The following is a 23,353-nucleotide window of genomic DNA, read 5'->3' as shown; positions in this document are numbered from 1 at the left end:
TGGTTCCCCGTCACTGTCCTCCTCTGCATTTCTGCCGTCGTCATTCTCCACATCTTCCATGACAGTGTGAACGGATGCCATGTCCTCGTCATCTGACGAAGAAATATCAGTGCCTTGAAGTACCGTTGAGGCTTCCATTGCACCCCCTTCTCTGCATCTTGAGGGGTCGTCGCCGGGCTCAGGGCTGGCATCATCTTCTCCTTTGTTTTCTCAACCGGCTTGGCCGAAGCCTCCCGCATGGGAGGAAGAGCCACTCTGGGCATAACCGGGGTCACCTGGACCGGATCAGCCAGTCCTGGGTGAGGCATGCCCCTGTTTGCCCCCTGGGGTAGAGGCCTGGGCAGCGGGCTGAGCAATGACGGCAATATGCTGTGCCCATCCTTCATGGTGCGCTTGGTGAATCCGATGCAAATCTCGCAATCCACCTCCTTGTGGTCCGGGTGGAGGCAGTAGAGGCACTGGGAGTGTGTGTTCTCCACAAACACGTTCCTTAGGCCGCAGCTGGAGCAGAGGTGAAGAGAGAACCTCCGTCCTTCTCCTCCGACATAGTCTGGCGTGCTGTGTGGGCCCAATGGCCTTCTTGAATCTTTGATTAAACTCGACGATTCTTGCCCTTGAGGGGCGATGAAAATGCCGACAAATGGATCACTGCTTGCCGGTCGAAGAAAGAAAGAGCACACAGGCTCTTATTTGACAAAAATCAAACTTTCGACCGAAAAACCGTGAAAAATCATACATAAGCTACGGAGCAAAACATGAGGACTCCCAACACTTGAACCTGCAGTAAAAATCTGAAGATGGCTGCCAGAGGAGGGGCTCAGGGAGAGGGCAGTCATTGGCTGGGGGCAGTGTGACCCAGAGCTCAGTGATCGGTTTATAGAAGAAAGACAGTTTGTAAGTGAAAGTTAAACTGTTTTTGCTTTTACCGTGGAGTCCCGGCCTGACAACAGGGAACATTCATGAGCATGTGAATCCATGCAGAACCCCTGCTGGAGAACATGCACCTCTCTAGCGATTCCTCCCAACAATAACACCAACACCACCACCACCACCACTGCAGTAAAATGCTGGCTCCCATACCAACAAAGGAAACAAAACAAGACCTGAGGCCCCCTGTCATACTTTATCCCCATCACAGAGACCAGGGAGCAGAAGATGACTTCCTGCATCACCACTTGTGCCTCCCCAATCTATGCCACGAGATGGGGAGCATTGAACTTGCACTCAGAATTCAAAGCATTTTTGCCCCAAAATCTCCTGCAGGAAGATAATCACTCCTTTTATGAACCTTCTTTCCCTCTTCATTCTATACTGTGCTGGCCTCTTCCAGCATACACACGCCATTAATTCCTCACCTATTACTGTGCGAAAAATTCCCATGGCACTCCACCCCGCCTCCTCATGTCTTCTCTAACTCTTTACCCATGCTCTGCCCTCCACTGCCATACACTAAATAGGCCATTTAAATTAAAGTGTTTTCCTTTATTGGATTGCCTCGTTCATTTATCTCCTTGTTATGCTTTATATTCCATAATTTAGTTTGCAACACCAACCATAAAAATAACACAATAATTTAAACATCACAGCATTAATAGCTGAGAAATACAAATGTACCTTTGAAATGGGGCTGTTACCATTACAAATTAATGCAAAGGATGATCACAGTCATACACCAACGTTTTTTGTTGTGGAGTGTTCAAAACAGAGGGTCAAAATAGATTTAGTCCAGATGTGCATATTTGAAAGGTTTGGCTTTAATCCAAACGAGTCAATGGGGGGAAGATAAGCTGTTAGAAGAAAATATTGTTGAAGCCTATGTGTAAAGTCTACGTTTAACAAGCAACAGTTTCTCAGATCAAGTGAGGCATGTTCGCCATATGGCTTAAGTGTTGCTGAAGGTACATTTATTACAGAAAAATATGGCTGGAAACGGGCTCGGGGGTGGAAGTGGGAGGGAAGAAGATAGAGTATCTGTGTTTGCTTAGTACTGAAGTGAAAAGAGCCTGCAGCCATTCTTCAGATGTAAGCTGTGTGCAATGTTAAAAATACAAGAATTCAAAGGACAACAAAGCTTCCCACTACTGATAGTCTGAAGGACTTGTCAGTTTCCCCATTACATGTGAGCAAAAAGAATGGGGTTCCATAGAAAACTATGGAGAAAAAGTTGCAAAAACAAAATCTTTCCTTACAGTGTGCCAAGCAGACTATTGGGCATTCCTAAATGCATTGGGATCTCTCTGCCAGGGTATAATAGGGCCAACTAACAGAACTTTCAGCATATTTCCCATCAATGAGGCAGTGCATTGCTGAAAGCTCCCTTTGTTTTTGGTTTATATGTTAACTCGCCATCATTGAAGGTGATAGGGGAGGAAATATCTCTACATTGGCTTACGGAGACAACTTGTTTTTATTGGCCCATACACTCTGCTGTCTCTGCAGGTGTTGGTAGCAAACTATGCAGAAGTCATGGCTGCATAGAATTTGAAGCTAAATGTTACTAAATCGCATGCTGTGTGTGTTGGGAATACTGGCAAAACGTCTCCCAATATTGGCAGCAAAAGCGTAAAAGCAGTTTGCTAAGAAGTTATCATATCTGGGGGTGAGGTTTTCTGCCAATTTAAAGCAGTCTGTACGTTTAGAAAATCAGTCTTCAACATTAGCCGAGGTAAATGGAGCCTTACAGATTTGCAAGAAATGTGGACAGACTCATCAGTAGTCCTCCCAACGCACCTGCCATGCAAAATCTGCTTCAGGGACTGTTGGGTAACATTTTCATACCAATGACAAATCTTCCTGACCAGGGTCAACCCCAGATCCTTTTGTTGGACTGGTACATTATTTTTCCCTATACCTCAGTGAGTGGGAACCTTTTTCCACACTCACAGCGTCTTTTACTCTTTTTATGGGTGTCATTTTTAAGACACTCCACAGAGTCTTTTTAATGTTATCCTCTTTGACAACGTTTGGCACATACTGCCTATTGTTGCTCGGGGGCCTTTGGGGCTCCCCTTTTTAATTTTCACTGGCTAACCTTGTGAGAACTACAGTTCCCAAGGACAGAAAGGATATTTTATCCTCTCTAAACTTTATTTAGGTGAGACCAGCACACCCTGTCTTATGTGGAGTGCTGGGGAGATGCAATGTATCCCTTTTCTCATTTTAACTGTAACATTTCTGTTACAGGGACAAGCCTACCTTTACTGGCTCGTGGCAGTGAACCTTTGAACTAATTTGGTGCACCTTTACTGCGCGTTGTTTTCACAGCCCCGGTAAAGGCCCTATGGGTGTTCATTTTACCAAAATGGCCCCAGTCTTTTTTTTTCGCAATTTCTCCAGGGTGGGAAATTCCTTTGTGTTAATTGTATCTTCGGCGGGAGACCTCGGTCAAGCCCAGGCTCCAGGGTGTCCGTGAAGGCAGGAAGCGAAGGAGGGGTCCAAAACTCTGCAACCCTGGTCTTCCAGGCTGACTGTGGGCATCCAGTTCAAACAGGGAGGCTGGCTGTCCTGAAATTACTGCCAACCCCCCCAGGTTTTAATGTTTAAAGTCTGTTTGATTAGCTGGGTTCCTGCATAAAAGTCTGATCCTGGAAGCTGAAGAGGTAGTCACCACTGGAGCTGAAACCGAAGAGGAAGATAAAGAAATGACGGCTGTAGCCATTTCCAGCGACCGGAGAGCCTCCTCTTACCCTTCCTCCCAATTGACCTGGGGACTCCGAAAACAACGACCCTGCCCTAGAGCCCAATGAGACCCACCAAACTCAAGACCACCTGCATTTTGAGCCATCCCACGTCATGCTGTAACCATGTGGGGATGCAATACCTCAATATCCTGGATTTTCTACAGTCATATTGTTGCATTGGATGAGAGCTGGTAGTATTGGAACCATCTGGACAGGGCCTCCAGCAAGCTTAGTGGGGCCACAGAGTGCCTTAGCAACATCCTCAGGTTTGAAAAAGGTTTCATCCACCACTGTGCTGCTGGCCCCAGTGTCTCTAATGGCAGGGGCTCCTGACCATTTAGAAGTACACTGTCCTTGTACTATTCTTTTAAGTTATCTGGTATAGAATTATACACATCTAAATTCTGTTGTCCCACAGACCCGGGGACACTAAAGAAACACTAGCTGAGACTCCAAGGGGGTCTTCAGCCAATAGATGAGTTTCCACTTGCCTTATGTACTTCTCCCTCAGGGAGAAACGCTAAGGAGGCAGTGTGGACCCCTGAAGGTTTACCCTTGCATCTGGGATCCCCTTTCACATGGTCAGTTTACCCACAGGCATAACATTTACCAAATGCTTTCTGGAATGGGGGTTTCTGCTGACCTCCATCTGGTTTGGCACCAGAGGTTTCACTAGACTGACCTGGTTTCGCATTGTATTTACCCTTCTTATGTTTGTGGCCCTCCTTTGGATGGGAGGTTTTAGAATTCTCTTGGTCATCTTTCTTGTGCTGCTTTCCCTCATCCTTTTTGTGAGTGGCCCTGTTGCCAACCCACAAGTCAGGGATCAATCTCTTGAGTCAGCCAAGTGCTGTCTGAGCTCAGGAGAGCAGGCATCAAAAATAGACTCCAACAAAAATAGATTTCTCATTCTTTCAAAAGTAGTTACTCTATAACCCTTAAACCAACCATATAAGTTTTTCAAACATTCACACACCCAGGTAGCCCAAGGGGTACCATCAGTCTTTTTGAGGGGCCTAAATCGGTTATAGGTCAAAGGATCGAATACAAAGGATCGAAATGCAATAGGGTCGAGTCAAAAGGACCGAAAACAAAAAGGTCGACTTTTTTTTTTTGGGTGGAGTGGGGGGGGTCCCCCCCAAAACCCTGTTTAAACCCAAAAAATATATACATTTAAAAAAAGGCATTCAACCTTTTTTTTCGGTCCTTTTGACTCGACCCTATTGTATTCGATCCTTTTGTTTTAGATCCTTTGACTGGACACCTCCTAAATCTCTTAAGGTACTGGGAAGGAGTTTTCCCAAACCTAGCTATCAAAGCTAGTTTCACATTTTCATACTCCAATCTTTGAAGTTCCCCCACCTCCATTGCATCATCAGTTGCAACCTGAGAGAGCCTAGACAAAAGCCAAGGAATCAACCGATTCCTTGTGTAACCCTGAATCCCATTGTTATATTCAAAAGCACCCAACCAATCCAAAATACCAAGCTTTGCATCATACATACTGACTGCTTCTTTAGGCAAATGAGGTCTGTTTGGACTGGAAGACCTAGAAGACTCTGGGATAGAAACGTTTTCAAGAGACATTGTCTTCATTTCAAGAGTATGTTGCAGTTGCATTTCCATTTCCCTTAGTTTGATGCCCTGATGTTTGGTTTCAGCTTGGATTTGTAATCTTTTGAACTCTAACCCAAGTCTCATTTTCTCAAGAGACACACATTCTTGGCTCCATGATGGACCTTGTGGGGTCCCGGTGGCTAAATGTTGAGGCAAAAGGGCCCTTGAGATTCCTCTTCCTCCTCTGACGCCTCTAAGACATTTGAGTTAGACTCTGAATTATCAACCCCAATATCATTTTCCACATTTCCTGGGTTAGTAGGTGTGACTGGCCTACTACCCAGACTTTGATGATTCAATAATCTTGCAATGAATTCATTTTTCTTTCCTTTAACAGGGAGACTCCTGGCCTTACACATTTATTTCAGTTTCGCTACTGTTAGAATGACCAGGGCTTCCTGACTGAAGTTATCCATATTTGGCAAGTTTATACAATTGCTTTTCTAGTGGAGCCTAGCCTTGAGAAGGTTTTGTAGTTCAACAAATGCAAAGCAAATTCTTATTGTAACAACTCTACAATAGATCCTCACCGCCTGCCAACAGTGTTAGTCAAGACTGTATGCACTACCCTTTGGGTGCACTACAACAACCCTGACCTCCTGGCAATAGAAACCCAAGATTTGGTATAAGTCTGCACTACATAGGTTGGTAGCGTGTGGAGCAGCCAGGCTTATCTCAAAAGGGTTCAATGTGAGCTGTAGCGGAGTTACAGAGATTCACAGTGACAAGTATTCAAATAAACTCTTACACAGGTGTCTTGATAAAACCATTATTAATGTATTTATCAGTCAGTTAGAATAAGCCTTCTTCAGAATGGAGCAATAAAAAACACCACACAAATATACTTCAAAAATACACACTCTTAGTTATCTAAATCAGCAGATACCCATTTGGGATGACACACAGGCACTACCTACACCCTCAGGTGACTTCAATAGCTAGAGTACTGTTGAATTAATATATTACTGTTGCCTTTAGAATATTCTTGGGAGTAGTGTTAAAGAGAAGAGAGTTCCGAATGAAGCAACTATCCACACAGTTATTCTTAAGCAGTTAAGTACTTTCAATACAACCCCCCAATGCAAGGTCAGTGACCCCTTTCCTGGAAGGAAGACACAACACATAAGCAGAAGAGAGAAGAGTCCTTCAGGGAGCCTAGGCCACCCAATGTTAAGTTAGCACAAGTCAAGGGGAACTGAAGCACTTCTTGCAGGTAAGTAGAAAGTCTTTTCCAATGTCTAAAAAGTCTTGGTAGAATAGAGAAAATCAAAGTAGGGTCACAAGCTGATTAGGCGTGTGAAGTAAAGAAGCAGGCAGCAACTCTACGCATGCAACCAAGCAAGTCTCCAACGAGGAGACATGGCTACACAACAAGAGCAAAGTTCTCTTAGACTTTATAGTACCTTTAGGTTGACGAAAAAGTGCAGCAGATGACTTCTGTTCCTGTGCAGCTGAGCAGATCTCGCTGTTCCTGGGCCTCAGTCATGGGGACAAGAGGGAGGACGTCTGGGGGTTGCTGGGGGTTCCTGCATTGCAATGGGACGGTCACCGCTCGCAACGGGCAAACTTCAAACAAGTGGCTGATTGGTGTTTCAGCTCCTCGCGTCTACCTCAAATAGCAACACTGGCTGTCCAGATGGGCTTACATTGCTTCTGGGGTCCTGCACTCTGTTGAGGGGGCTCAGGCTCAGTCAGTCCTGCTTCCTGGGAGTCCGGAGGATGTTCCTGGAGCTCTTGGCCAGCTTAAAAGCAACGCACTTGAACTGGTGTTCCTCTCCCTGGCTATCCAGTTCCAGCAGCGACTGCAGTGGATACTCGACCAGCGTTGAGAGGATGTCCAGGTGGCTTACTTTGGAGTTGATTTGTCCCACCAACTCAAAGGGAGAAGTCGTCCTTGCAGGAGCTTCTCTGTCGATACGAATTTGGAGTTCCAGCACAGCAGCAGGGCGCCCCGGGCAAACCAATGGTCCAGGAGTTGCAGCAGGCGTTCTCTTCAAGTTCTTCTTCGGATTCATTCGTCCAGTGGCCGACTGCCTTCCAAGCCAAAAAGCCTTGCCTTTTATGCAGCTTGCTCCCATTCATTCCAGTCTAGCTGTCAGTCACCAAGGAGGGTGGCTGTCCTTGTCGGACAGCCAGCATGCCAATCACCACAGAGTGCATTTGGGTCTCCTGGGAGATTAAGCACAGAGACTTTCGGGCACCTCCCTCACTTCCTGCCCCCGCCAGACACCGTGTAGCCAGAGGCGGGTTTTACTCATGAAGCCTGCCAAAGACAAAAGGAACAAAGGGACCAAACCTGGTTTGGCGAGAAGAGTAAATCTCAAGAAGGACCTTTCCACAAAGAAATGGAGAAAAAAGATGATCGGCCATTTTGACAAAAATGGCACCCATGGGTGCTTTACGGTGGCTGCGAACGCAGCCCATGGTAAAATCCCATAATGGTAGTAAAACGTACCCCACTGCCACCAGCCATTCAGTGAGGAAAGAGTGACAAACATTTTACATGAGAAGCTAGACAAAGGGGATACTAAGTAACCCCTCCGGCACCCTATGGTAAGATAGTGTGTGCTGGATCTAGAAAGTTACAAATGTAAGTAAAGTCAATTTCACTTTACTGCTCTGGGAAACAGTAGTTTATCCCAGAGAATGTATTTAAACCTTTGGGAAATCTGAAAGACTTCCCTGTGGCACTGCCCTGAAGGTGCTGTGTGACACAATGTATAAAGATGATGCCTATGGAGTTTGTCAGACTCCACAACCAAAAGAAACAGAGTACATAATCACATTCAAACGCATGATAGAGTGGGGAAAAGCGTTTCACTCTATCCAGGTTAAAATAATCAAGTCCCCAAAATCCAGCAAAGTTGCTGGTGGTCTCTAAGGTAGAGGGAATTGGCACATTTATGAGAGTTCTCCCTAACACTATTCTGTGTTCCTTTCCTTCATTGTGTGCTTCCTCTTGCCACCCATGCTCCTCCTTCCTTGATTGCCTTCGCCCCTCTGCCTTCCTCTCTGTGCATTTGGACTTACACTTCCGGTTCGGTGTGTTGCTCTGCAAGGATCATTGAGATCAATCCTCTGAGGTACTTGCTGGCTCGCCCTGCTGTTTACATCGTATCCTCGCTTTAAGACCAGAGGTTTTTTTCATGCTGGCTGGCTTTTACCCCTCTATATTGAGGATTCTACCTGGAGGAGCACAAATTCCTGGTGATATACCTACCAGACAGAGTGGCTTCCTACAGGGGCAGACCTTACCGCTTCAAGGGTCGGCGATCAAGACGTAAGAAGAAAGCCGGAACCTCTCCATCCAAGGAATCCTCAGAGTCGAGCTTGGAATCCTCAGGTGAGGAAGAACTTTGTGAGAGATTGCAATGCCAAGAGAAGATGGCAACAGCAGAGCAGTTGCAGGAACTCGTTTCTGCAGTACAAGGACTTACCATGGAAGTAGTGTCAGTGAAGGCTGAGAATGCCGTACTTAAGCAGTATAGAACCTCTCGGAAAGGTCATGCCACCGATCTGCCTCCTTTGGGTTTAGCATGCGAAATTTTTGAAGGGTCTCCCAAGAGACTTTGAGAATTCATGTACACATGTGTTGTTTATTTCACTTTTCGTCCCACCACTTATGCCACAGACAGGTCTCGAGTGGAATTTATGATAAACAGGACAGGAAATGCCTTGGCTTGGGCTACCCCGTTGGTGACTGCAGCCAATCCCATTTTGCAGGGTTACGCAGTCTTTATCAATTCCTTAAGAAAAGCCTTTGAACGTCCTGAGGTGGTCTTCTCGGCTTGTGAATCCCTTCTCTCGATGTCCGACAAGGGAATATGGATCTATTAACGTATATTTCCACACTCAAACGGATTGATGGCCAGAAGGAGCACAATACACCGTTTTCAGGAGAGGCCTGAATGAAGACATAAAGGACAAATTAGTCTGTACTCCACGTCCTGACACCTTATCAGATCTGATGTGCATGGCTCTTCAGATGGATTATAGACTGTTAGAAAGAAGATTGGAGAAGAGAACCAAGGGTCCTTCTACATCGGTGCAGACAGGACATACACAGGATACCATGGAATCTTCTCTTCATCTTCAAGAGGAACCTATGCAAATTGGATCAGCCCGTGGACCACTTACGGCTACAGAAAGAAAGAGGAGACGGGATACGGGTTTATGCCTGTATTGCAGTTCCAATGCGCATCTACTTCGTGATTGTCCAGTAGTGCCTCCTCGACACCAGGGAAACATCAGACCCAGGTGCTAGGAGGGACCACCAACCAGGGTGTTATGAAGTGTCCCACAGTCTGAACTCAATTCGTATCAGGAAGATGGGATTCCCGCTTAATGGTCGTTCCCATGTGCCTTTATTTCGCAGAAGGTAGAAAGATCCACACTTCTGCTTTGCTGGATAGCGGTGCAGCAGGAGTACCACCTGGGCAGAGAAGGAGAACTTTCCTCATCTCAAAACTGTCAATCAACCTGTGGAAGGAGTTGATGGTAAACCTCTTTGTTCCGGACCCATAACTCACTCTTCCATACCAGTAGCGGCTTCCATCTTTGAACACCAGGAAACCATCAGTTTTGACATAATCAGGGCAGCCCATTTTCCCATAATACCAGGCATACACTTGTTACGCCTACACAATCCTGAAATAGATTGTGCTAAAAACATTTTGCAATTCTCATCAGATTATTGCACTGTTCACTGTCAACCGGAACATGAAGGAAGTACAGTCACTGCCACTTATATTGTCACACAGCCAGTTGTCTGCGAGAGATTTTGGATTCCGGAACTTTACAGCGAATTCGCTGATGTATTTGAAGATCAAAATCCAAAGGAACTAACCCCTCATAGGGCAGAAGACTGTGCTACTGATTTGGTTCCGGAAGCGGTTGTACCCTTTGGCAGGATGTAGTCACTCACTCTGCCTGAAAGAAGAGCCCTGAGAGAGTACCTCGATAGCAACCTACAAAATGGGCTTATCAAAGAATCCAAATCTCCGGCAGGGGTTTCTTTGTTCTTTATTGCTAAGAAGGACACCAAGGAATTGAGGCCATGTATTGAGGACTCAACGAGGTTACCATTCGAGATAGCTATTCCATGCCCCTCATAAAGGAGGTTCTTGAAGCAGTACTAGGGGCCTCCATCTTTACCAAATTTCATCTCGGAGGAGCTTATCATCTGCTTTGAGTAAAGAGAGGAGACAAATGGAAGACTGCCTACAGGACACCTGATGCCCTTTGGTCTGGTGAATACCCCATCCATTTTTCAACGCTTCATGGACTAATTGTTTTTCAACCTCCTCTTTCATTCAGTGATAATCTTGATGAGATTGTAGTGTTTTCAACTTCCAAAGACATTCATCGACTTCAGCTCAAGGAGGTTTTGAAGCGACTTTGTGATCATCATCTACTAGTCAAAACTGAGAAGAGTTTGTTCGAAGTCACCTTCGTTCCCTATTTGGGATTCATATTGTCAGAGAAAGGCATTGAAATGGATCCTCAAAAAACATCGTTAGTATTGAAATGGCTAACATTAAACACATCCAACTTTTTTTTTTAGGACTAGCCAACTTTCATCAGAAAGCTTTCGGAGACCGCCCTTCCCTTAACAGCATTACTCAAGAAGGACGTTTCTTTTGAATGGAACCCTGTAGCAGCTCATGCCTTTGATCTACTAAAGTCCAGATTCAGTTCAGCACCCATACTCAAACAACCCGACCAGACTCCCGCTTTCATCGTAGAAGCCGACGCTTCTTCTGGGACATTCGGAGCTGTTCTTAAACAAGTTACCTCAGGAAAGGAACATCCCATAGCATACCTGTCCCGGACCTTCAGCAACAGTGAAATTAACTACTCTGCATTAGTGAAAGAATTGTTAGCTATAAAATACGCTTGTCTGGAATGGCATCCCTTGCTGATCAGAGCGGCACAACCTTTTGAAATATGCATCGATCATCGTAACCTAAAGGTGTTGCAACAAATGGATTGTAGTATGCCAGACAGGCTCGCTGGGCATATTTTTCTGCTCAATTCGACTTTCACATTGCATTCATACCAGGGAATTAAATGTCTTGGCTGATAGTTTATCTAGGAACCCTGCTGTTATTCCTGATGTACAACCCCACAATGAACGCCTACTTCCAGGAAGGAATTCCTGTTGACATTCCCATCATTCCTTCAAGAGGTTAAAGAGGCGTCTTCAGCTTATCAAGCACCGAACCCCAACAGAAGACAATCCCTCTTAACCAAACAAGAAGGTTTGTTGTTTTAAGGAGAGCGTCTTGTGGTACCCACACGGTCTCTTCTGAGACAAGTCTTGGCTTGGTGTCATGATGCTATAACCGCAGATCATAAAGGTTACGCGGCCACACAAGACCTGGTCCTACGCTCATTCTGGTGGCCTTCGGTCACGAAGGATGTTCAAGATTACGTAAGGTCATGTCCTGTGTGTGCTCAAGCTAAATACAGCACTTCCAAACCCATTGGTTTATTAACTCAAGAAGATACGCCTGAACTTCCCTGGAGTCATTTGTCAACTGACTTTGTAGTGGATCTGCCAAAGTCTCGGGGGTGTACTGCTATCATGGCAACCATGGACTCTTTCAGTAAAATGGCGCATTTTTCTCTTGTTACCTGGATTACCTACTGCACCGGAGATGGCTAAAGTTTTTCTACAAGACATATTCTGCATTCACAGATTTCCAAGAACCATCAGATCAGACCGCAGTTCTCAATACTCTTCATCTTTTTGGAAGAGTGTATGTAATCTTTTAGGAATACAGCATTCTCTATCATCCGGATACCACCCACAAAGCAACAGTCAAACAGAAAGCTTAAACCACACCATGGAACAATATCTATGCTGCTTCAACAAAGCTAAACACGACAACTGGGTAGACATGCTAACCACTACAGAATTCTCATACAATACCATACATACAGCCATAAAGATGAGTCTGTTCTATTGCCCGTACGGTTACCACCCTAGATCCTTTCCATGTGGACCATTCCCATCTTCTCGTATGGCATCTGTTATTTTACTGGATAACATCTCACAGACACAAAGACTGGCCTAAGATCATCTGAAAGAAAATAAGCAAAGGAACAAGACCTATGCCGATAAACATCGCCATCCGGTACCCACTTGGAACAAGGACAGTTTAGTTTGGTTATCCACTAAGAACCTCCCAAATTGTCCCCACGATACATCGGGCCATACAAGACAATCAAGAAGATAAATCCTGTTGCCTCCAAATTACTTCTGCCTAAACACCTTTGCAGAATCCACCCAGTCTTTCACTCCTCACTGTTGCGAACTTACCATCCTGATAACTGGAATCGTAAGAAATTACCAGATCAGTCCATACACCCTCAAGATCCTGAAGAATACGAGGTATCCAGAATAGTGGACTCCAGATACTGCAAAGGAACGTTGCTATACATCATGCATTGTAAGGGATTTCCAACTTCCCAGGATTCTTGGGAACCAGGTACACACGTGAAGGCCCTGGTTTTACTCAGACGTTTCCATTGGCAACATCCTGGCAAACCCAGAACGGCGAAGATAAGAAGGGGGTATACTGTCATGACTCATCGGGGTTGGAAGGTATGGCATGCCTGGAGACGCCATTAAAGTGTGCCATCACGTTTCCTTCCGTTTGCTGGTAAGCAGTCGAGCTGCTTTCCAAGATGGAGTCCTCCCGTTCGAAATAATTGCAGAACAGTTCAACAAGCAGACGCGTTGCAACTCTGTTCGTGCCTTTGGGTAAGACACTAGTTTTCTTCCTTTCTACTCTGTGTTCCTTTCCTTCTTTGTGTGCTTGCCCTTGCTACCTTTGCTCGTCCTTCCTTGATTGCCTTCGCCCCTCTACCTTCCCCTTTGTGCATTTGGACTTACGCTTCCTGTTCGGTGGTTTGCTCTGCAAAGATCATCGGGATCAATTCTCTGAGGTACTTGCTGCCTCGCCCTACTGTTCACATTGTATCGTAGCTTTAAGACTTTATGCTGGCTTGATTTTTCCCCTCTATATTGAGGATTGTACAGGGAGGAGCACAAAGTCCTGCTGTTATATCTAGCGGACAGAGTGGCTTCCTTCAGGGCAGACCTTACCTCTTTGAGGTTCGGCGATCAGGACGTAAGAAGATAGCCAGAAACTCTCTGTCCAAAGAATCCTCGTAGTCGAGCTTCAAATCCTCAGTTGAGGAAGAACTTTGTGAGACCTATATATAAAATGAGCTGTGTCTTACCTACTGTATTATATTACAGGGAGGACGTTCCGGCTGATTACGCATCATTCCCCTTTAACGTAGATCAGTCTCTGGAAGACACTACTGCCACAAACACGTGCTGGGTTTTGGAACTACAACCCTATTGTTTCAGAACTGAACACAGGAAAGGAAAAGATCAAGGCAATGTAGATTACCCTTTTCGTTTTGCAATAGGTATAAAAGAAACCAGTGGCATGAGGGGGAAGGGAATGTGATGAATCTAGTGATGTCCTCAGTCCCTCGCTGGGGAAACTCCCTACCCATATGGCCAGGGAAAGGCAGCCTTTAACGGATCCTGACCCTGGGGGTGGCTGCATGAGGAAGGACTATATGGGGGGAGACAAGCCTCATGGGAGGGAAGGAGACTCATAGTAGGAACATGGAATCCCCCTTTCCACTCGGGGTGTGACATCAACCCTGTTAATTCCCAAACCTGTACGGCATATTGCTAAGTAGAACCAGACTAGCCAATTTTCACTGACAATAAGACTCTTTCCTACACCTTTAGTAAAAGGACTGGGACAAGGAAGAGCACAAGAGCAATGCCGAGTGCTGAAACCACAGAAGCAGAGATGCACTCTAGTTGTTGGATGGATCCAGTATGTGCCGGGACATTTAAAAACCCTGTACAGTAAGGAAGATGGAGATCAACTGCTCCAGAAGCGGGTCGGGAAGCAAAGAAGCAGCCAGGTGCAGCGGGGAGCAGAAGAGCTCTAATCAGCGTTGTCACGAGAGGCTCAGGTCGTCTGAGGTATGCTGCACGGAGGCCAGGAGCAGGAGAAGCTGTGGAGAGAAGGCCGAGGCCAAGCAGCTACCAGAGAGTTGACCTTCGCCAGCAGAATGAGGAGGCACCCCGCTGGAGGAACCGCAGACAACAGAGAAGGGCGAAAGAGCCATGGGAGACCGGTGAGCCCAGAGAGGGGAATTAGAATGCCAGGGAGCTTCACAGAGTATACCGCACAACGATAAGAGACAGTAATACTGATGGGGCGAAAGTGAGCAAGAGAGCTGGGAAGCAGAGATTGAAGGGGGTGAAAGAGGGTCAAAGACCTAGTACCTGAATGAATGAGTCAAACTGTTATATGTTGAGAGTATACCAGGTGAATTTATTGTGAGTCTGGGACCCGCACCCAATGCTGTAAAATCCAGGGGAAGGGAACCATACCCCCTGGCCTGGAAAGCTGCATATTGTGGAAATAAGAGAACACAGGAAGAACCACACCCCTTAAGCACTGTAAAGTGTCTGGGAAACACAGGGGAAAGGAAGCCCCCCACCTCCTGAGAACTGGGATTGTGAACTGTAAAGAACCCAAGAAACTCAGGGGACTCCGTAGCCCCTTCCTGAGAATTGTGTAACTGATTATTCCTTTTTTGTGCACCTTTGGAACTTTTTGTTGAAACTATCGGACAAGCTACGAATTGGCCACTTTACTTTATTATGAGTTTAGCATGCAACGGTCAGGTTAAGATTTTGGACAAAGGACAGAGAACTCTTTACTTTTGGACATTCTGACATTGACATCCCTTCGTTCGTTGAGGCAGGGAAAAATACTAGGTCGAAGAAAAGCACAGGAGACATGAAGGTCATTGACTGTGCTAGTACTGTGCCACACCCGAGGAGAGCTTTCTCTTCGCAATGGCAATAATAAGCACACTGACCACCAGAGACAGGTCGGAGACCCTATCCAGTACAAACCAAGCATCTGAGGAGAGCTTCCTTTTTGCAGTGGCAACAATAAGCCCACTTACCACCACAGAAGGGTCAGAGACCCCAACTATTGGAAATCAAGCATCCAAGGAGAGTTTCTTCATCACAGTGGCAGTAATAATCCCACTGATCACCAGAGAAGTGTCTGGGACCCCAACAAAAGGGAACTGAGCAAGCAAGGAGAATGTCTTCATTGCAGTGGTGGCACTAGCCCAGTGACCAATAAAGAAAAATTAGGGGCTTTGCTTACACCAAAACAAAGTGTCCATCAAACTGAAGATTGTGAGAGAACTTTTTAGATACCAGAGGAAGGGAGTCATCCTCCTGGTCCCGAACTGGGGTTTGTGCTACAGACGCCAAGGGAAGTGTGAGAAACCTGAAGGTGTCTCACCCGCTAGTCCCGGGGAATCTGTCATCCAGGTGGCCAGGACGTGGCCATCGTTTTTGGATCCAGTTCCTGTGGGTGGACCAGTGCGGGAGGATCACCTGGATGAGGGGTCTTCGGGGAGTGGAAGTGGGACACTGAAGCGTGAGACGCGGTATCCCCTTCCTTGTAACACCTTTTCTCCAGCCTACCAGGTAGGATACCAAGGAACTCAAATCCTCCCCCCCCTTTACCTCAAACACTTTCACACAGACAGTTCACCATGAGCGACAACAGACTAACACCAGAGCTGTATAACTGACATGTCCCAACACCAGGACCAGGCAAGGTCAGCAAATTACGGTTCATTACACACATCTGACTTCCATCACACTTCCCCACGAAAGCACAATCTGAGTGAGGCAAAACACACTAGGAAACAGCGGTTCCAATATGGCAGTTTAATACAAGGAGAAAGACGGCAAGACCGGAGAGGGTTGCAAGGAGCCAAGCACACTTGACCTATAGAGACTGTTACTTTCATGGACCTTGTAAGAAACCGAAGACCAGTAACTAAGGCTCATCAAACCTGCACAGTGTGTAGGACGCCCTCTCCGGCTTCGATAACTAAGGCGGGGAGGAGCGTTTGCTGCTGTGGTATTGTCCTTGGCTCCAACAATAAAGTGGCGTCCGAAAAGAAAGCACAGCCGGTGAGTCGGAGAGACTGATACCAAACCAGCTTGTGTTTTGAACCAGGGTTGCAAGCGGCAACATTGTATAAAGAGAACAGTGTGTGAAACATTTGGGATAAGGGATGCAAATACCATTGAAAGCTAAAAGAAATACTTTGGGAAACCAAGAAAAGGTACCATACGCAGAGTGGTCCGGCACTACGTGGATGCTCATTCGAAGGTCTGTGTTAGGTATCCAACTGATGCAGAGTGTGTAAGGAATATTGAGATCAAAGTGGTCATACAACGGGTCAAGCTACACCCTGTGCACATTCGAAAGTCTTTGATAGTTTAAAGTAAATCCAAATCGGTCACAGCCTGGCTGAGGGAGACTAATTGAACCTGAGGGGGATCCAAAGTTGAACTTTTTTTTGGTTATGAAAAAGATCCGAGCTCAGCAGAGGGGGATCCAGGGTCAACACACAAGTTGAATATTCAAGAGAACATTTTTGTGTTTCTGATCAAGCAGGCCCTCTACGTCAAGGGGCTTGGACACAGAAGGTCCTGAACTGGGAAAATGGAACTGTACCCTGTGCCGCAGAAGCCAGAGTGTGGTGTGCTTTGCTCAAGTGACCCGCATTGCCCGTGGTGAAAACATGGGAAAGGGAGGCCAACGGCCCGAGCACCCAGACATATTATTTTGTTAACATCTTTCTTTTTCATGAACATTACCCACATTATTTTGTAACTTAGTGGTAGGGATTGGCAATCTTTTTTTTAGTATGGGCCCTTTTAATTTGACAAGATTCCACTAGGACTGTATTATTATTATTATTTGAGGGTCGTACCTTGTTTCCATCTGTAGAATTAGGTTTAGATAGGCGTTTATAGTTGAAGTCGCAGATGAGTCCAGGCAAGCGGGAGAAACTCCAAAATCTTAGGGCGAGGTTGTCTGCCCTCCTTGTAGGCCAGACTGAGAGAAAACTTGCGTTCCTAAAGCAGCGCTACATAGAGAGGGGAGAGAAGGCGGACAAGATCTTGGCTTGGAGGTTTAGGGAGCTTCGTAATAGCAGGCGAGTCAACTTTATTGCCAATCTAGAGGGTGAGAAGTTTCTGGGTGATGAGCAAATAGCGGAGCAGTTCAGGCAATACTACGGAAAAGTCTATACCTCTGAATACACCTAGGATGGAGCCGAGGTGGACCGGTTCTTTGACTCTCTCCCAATACCGCATCTTGCTCAAGAGAGTTCGGCCTCCCTGGAGCTTCCCATCTCTTCTCAGGAGGTGATTGACGCTATTTCCTCTTTGAGGAGTGGCACTGCTCTGGGAGAGGATGGGTTCACTGTCCGGTTCTTTAAGGTATTCCGGTCCGCGTTGGCTCCCTTTCGAGCTAAGGTATTTAATGACGCCCAGGACACAGGTTGCCTCCCCCCTTCAATGATGTCTGCTCTAATTGTGGTCATTCCGAAGGAAGGGAAGGACCCATCTCTTTGCCAGTCATACAGGCCCATTTCCCTCCTTAAAGGATAGTTCCGGGACTTTTTTTTTATTGTTCCTATGGTTCGGCCGTGTGTTTTTAAGCATAAATCGGTAGATCGTAGAAAACTTTCCTATGGACCTTACCCGACTTTTTCGTCCATTAACGCACTCGAAATCAGCCGCCATTTTCTGATAATCCTATCATTTCCCCCCATCGCCCTGGCTCACCTGCTTTTGCAGCACTAAATCAAATCCCCCGCCCCTGAAACAGACTTGATCAAAACATTCATATTCCCCGCCTCTATCCGTGACGTGACTGAGCTGCGTAGGCAAACGTGCCCAGGCGTCTTCTACGCGACTCCACACAGAACCAGGAAATCAACACAGATGAGCTCACACAACACAGCGCGCCACAATTGGGAATATGAAACTGTACTTTTAAATTAAACCGCAAGATTGTAAATTTGGTAAAGTACATTTATTTGACATCAAATGTTTTGAGAATATTCAACGATTTGCATTTTTATTTGCTCACGTTCCAAAAAGTTCGTTTTTGAGGCACACGATGTTCCTTTGCTATTCAGTGTAAGGCCATCTCACAGGACTTGAAATTTACACTCCATCTTTGCATTTCCATCTTTGCAGCCCCAGAGAACCATAAATACGGAGACATTCTATATTTTTTGAAAAATGATTTATATTACTGTTTGGTTGGATAGACACATTGCATGTACACTGAGCAATCACTTTTATTTACACATTACATAGATACACATATTCAATGGGCCTGCGACATGAGGAGACTCGAGAGAACAGACAATCAAATTACAATCATTTAAACCGTGATGCGTATTTCTCAATGAGCTCTTCTTTAGGTGGACATGGAACAGAGGCAATGTTGGGTGGTAATGCAGTTGTCCCCTGCACAGGTTCGTTCACAACTCCATTTATGTGCCTATCTAGGACGTCAACAATAAGTCTCTCAATAAACTCATATTGCATATCCTCAAACACTGGTTTGATCACCCATTGTTTACTTCTTTTAGTGAAGGCCTTATTGTAGCGAAGCGTCCCTAAAGTTCCGGTCGTCCTACTTTGTTGACGGCCAACATTATGGTTATGTGACAAGAACGCTAGAAGAGTCCGATTTATCATGCCCTCCATGCCAAAATGCAATCATTTTGGCCTGTACTTTAGGCACATATTGTGGAACACCTCCAAATCTCCTGTGTGGCAGAATTCCGTGAGTCCCCTCAAATCTCTTGTTATAGTTTTATCAAATACAATCTTTTCAATGGCTTTGTGAGTGGGTGATGAAGGAATCAACCACTTCTTCTTCCGTGCCTCCTCTGTGGACAAATGGCCATGTTCACAATTGTGGAAATGTTGGTTTGTGTTCCAACGGTGAACGTTGGTACAGTGTAACATTACTGACCACCATTTTTCCAGTAGAATTTCCAACGACCCTCCACATGTTTTTGAGCTCCACCAAAGATGGTTGCTGATTGACTTGGACCACTGTGAAATACCTTGCATTTCTTTTTTTTTACCTGCAGCAGACATTTTTTTATTGATTGTTTTTGCAAGATGCCAAACGTCAAATTGGTGATTTATATTTTTGTACTCTTCTCTCATTGTCTTGGCAATTGAAACGTGTCTGTCCATGGCTATCAGGTCGATCACCATTCCCCGCGATTGTAGTTCTTGCAATGATGCTACAAAGCCAACTTTCTCCATGGCCACTGAGGATGTACTTTGTGACACCTGCACGACCACCGAACAAACAATTTTCTTACTTTCCATGTCCTGAAAGTGGTAGGTGCAGTACTTGGCTGAAAGTCCTGGGCTGTCGCACTGTCCATCACCGGCTAGCCTGAACCGTTTGCCCGCGAATGTACTATCAATAGACATTTTTTCCATTCTCCAAGCTTTGCTAATGGCTGGAAATAGATAATCGGTTTGGTATTTGTAGAGCTGAGTTTTCGCAATGAAATGGATTCCCACAAACTGAAAGAAACACTCTAATTTTTTAAAACTTGAACCACTAAAAAGTGCAGCCGCTGCACAAAGTAGATTGCCTGCTGGCAGTTGTCCCAGCATGGGTTGTGCAGACCATGAGAAAGGATGATATTTTGTACAGGTGGCATGTATTTTAAGGTTAGTGCCTCGAATTGCACGAGTCACATTAATCAATGCTCCCCACATACTTCCCCACCTACCGAATGCCCACATTCCAACCGAATAATAATATCAATCAAACAACTATCGAATACAATGAATTTGGCCTCTTTCCTTATACTGTCACTCTGCATCCCAGCTGGTTCGGCCTGTAACGTTGAGGACATGTCACTCACATGAAAGGTAGAATCTCTGATATCGTCTTCCGCTATGTTCAGTGATATTGATGGCGTTTCATTGTAGTCCACTTCATTCTCTTCCATTGCAACATCTGTTCCTTCTCCGGCGATGGGTGAATAAGACAATTTCTTCAACTTTCTCGCGGTCTTAGTTTTTGCGGGTGTGGATTCTGTGAATTGATCTCCGACTGCAGCCGAACTACCAGGAGGACATTCACTATCAATGGCTGGTGGTGGTATAGCTCCGTTGTCAATCACTTCATATTCTTCCCATTGGCACGATGCATCTCCAGTCTCAAGTCCCTGCCAAAAGGTTTGACAAGCAACATCTCTCGTTCGCTTCACTGTCTGTGTAGATCTAGTTCGTACACCCACTCGCAACTAGAGGACAGATTGGAAAAGGGATGTTCAGTTTAAACACAACTTACAGTATTGAACTATTAACAGTGAAAAACAACATAATATAGTGACCAGGACACTAACCTTCTTTTGCTTTCTTTTCTTTGAAACTTTCTTGCCTCGAACTTCAACATCAGGACGCTGTTGCTCCGACTCGTGTGTGCATGTCTCCACTTCCTCTTGCGCTGCAACGACTATATTTTCATGATAAGCACATCCATCACGCACTGACGCTCCATCGACTCCCTGAAACATAGAACTTTCATTAGTATGTATAATAATATCGAAAACACAAAATGTACTTGGGGACCAATACCCACGTACATCTCAATAGCAAAACACGAATGAACGCTTTGTGTATAACATTCAAACGACAATTATTCACGCATTGTTGATCTAGTTAGATGGAACTGTCAAGATCCATACCTCGGGCTCCGCATAGACTTCCATTGATGATATTATTGAAGATGATGCTTCAGTGACTCCCTGAAACACAGTAATTGCATTAGTATGGTTTTCTATTTTGATAAAAAGAACAGAAACTTTGTGCAGGCGTCAACGGCTCATCTAAATAGACCTGCACAAATGATCAGTTGTCTAAAATAAATAATGGATATGTAAATATGATTCGATTTGCTCGAACGTTGGAAGTGTCACCACCCAGAGATCTGCATCAACTACTAGGGGTGATGTTCTTGTAGAAGAAGGTCAGTCATCTCCCTGAAACATAGTACTTGCGTTAATAAAGAAGGAAGTATAGCGGATGTAATCACGTCATATGATTTCGCTTGATCGAACTGTCAGTATCCATACCTCGAAATGCATAAGAACATCAAGGGACGATGTAACTGCGGTGCACACTTCTGCAAGCTGTTGCGCCGACCCGTAACTGCATGCTCCCCCTTCTTCTTGGACTAATGCTCCATCGACTCCCTGAAACATAGGACTTTCATTAGTAATGAACACAATATTGAAAAAAGAAGACACATAGGCGGGCGACGACAGAAGGACATATCAATGGCTAAAAACGAAAGAAACATTGTGTGTAACAATCACGCTACAAGAATGCAAGATCTGATGATCTCCATCGATGGAACTGTCCGTAAACGTACCTCGAGCATCTGAGTGACATCAACGGTAGTCGTCAATACGTTGGACTCCTCAGCATCTCCCTGAAAGACAGTACTTGCATTATTTTGGATAACAATAATTATAACTGAAAACAAAGACTAGAGGATGAGTACAAGGGTGTACCATTAGGTAAAATAATTACACGATAAATTAAAACTATTGATTTACATGCCTAAAACAAGTCAGTGGCAGAATAGCCAAGTAAGATTACCCGATAGGCGCTTGAAGTGGCTGATGACTGCAATAACGACACGGATGGAGAATCTTCCGCCTTCATATTGAGTGGATACATAAATGGGGAAATTATTGTTAGCTAATGCTACACACTACCGCAAGGCCGAGAGATAAATACGTAAACTTGACTCACCAGTGGAGGGATGTGGACGAATAGAGTGGGAATAGCAGTTGAGAGCAATTTTCGCCTCGCTCGCGGTGTGTTCTTCTTTATTAGCAATGATGTGGAGTACATGTCAGAGGTAAAGTGCCTGCCGCAGATGCGGTATCGATCACCCCTCTTGTCCGCAAAGACTTCTAGGACTCTACTTTCAAGCTCAGACGGTGGATATCCGCAATATCGGACCCATTCTCTTATCTGATCTATTGTCTTAGGGAAAACATGCATTATAGTACCTTCAGATTTATTATGGGTCTTCGAAGGGCAACCGCCAATGGAACAGGCAGGCATTGTGGAAAGTTCTGAAAAGTAAAGATCAACAATTCTCTATGAATACCAATGTAAACTCAGTACATGTGACTAGTTCCTTGCATGTACTGTCTGGAACGAAAAGAAATTGGACGCAAAATGATTATGGTACATGGCCTTACCTTGACGAACAAACAGTTAGATGCAGGGATCAGAGTAGTTTCTTGTCGTAGAACAGGGAGCAGTTCACAGGTTGCAAACTGAGGAGTTTCCTCGAAGTGTTCACGGAAGTTCACAGAGACGAAGAGCAGATAACCAGCACCTTCACGGGTTGACTAGCAAAGCGCAAAGTAGTGCTCATTAGAAATATGAAGTGGGTTATGAAGAATTCGAAACAGGGGTGTGTTTGTGAATGAATGACGTGTATATGTCGTGGCATTATGCGGTTTGCAGGGGGCCGTCCAGCGTGAGGGGGGGCCAGCACAAGTACCCCGGTGCGAGCTGCCTTTGATAGGGCGGGGGGTGGATTGGGGCGGTGGTCGTGCAGACAAGACACAGGAAGACTCGTGAATGGAGACACACTTATGTGGATTGCAGGGGGCCGTCCAGCGCGAGGGGGGGATGCTTGGCAGGAGACACGGGGTCTGGAGGTAGACATGGGAACAACAACCCATGCTCTATAGACCGCTTTGAAGTGTACATGGTCTTTGGCACCTCTTGGCCTTTATCGCTCCCTGACAGCTCCACTTGCCAGCACAAGTACCCCGGTGCGAACTGCCTTTGATAGGGCGGGGGGTGGATTGGGGCGGTGGTCGTGCAGACAAGACACAGGAAGACTCGTGAATGGAGACACACTTATGTGGATTGCAGGGGGCCGTCCAGCGTGAGGGGGGATGCTTGGCAGGAGACACGGGGTCTGGAGGTAGACATGGGAACAACAACCCATGCTCTATAGACCACTTTGAAGTGTACATGGTCTTTGGCACCTCTTGGCCTTTATCTCTCCCTGACAGCTCCACTTGGCAGCGCAAGT

General features: G+C 45.6%; 1 protein-coding gene across 1 annotated transcript in view; it reads right to left on the bottom strand.

The window, feature by feature from the left end:
• RIOK1 (RIO kinase 1) overlaps window positions 1–23,353 on the bottom strand; it is an 862,653-nt gene that overhangs the window by 395,549 nt on the left and 443,751 nt on the right. The window lies entirely within an intron of this gene.

The sequence above is a fragment of the Ambystoma mexicanum genome, chromosome 5p (genome assembly GCF_040938575.1).
Source record: "Ambystoma mexicanum isolate Mex_15411 chromosome 5p, UKY_AmexF1_1, whole genome shotgun sequence".
NCBI lineage: Eukaryota > Metazoa > Chordata > Amphibia > Caudata > Ambystomatidae > Ambystoma > Ambystoma mexicanum.
The sequence above is the reverse complement of the archived record's forward strand: the minus strand, read 5'-3'. Positions and strand labels throughout refer to the sequence as shown.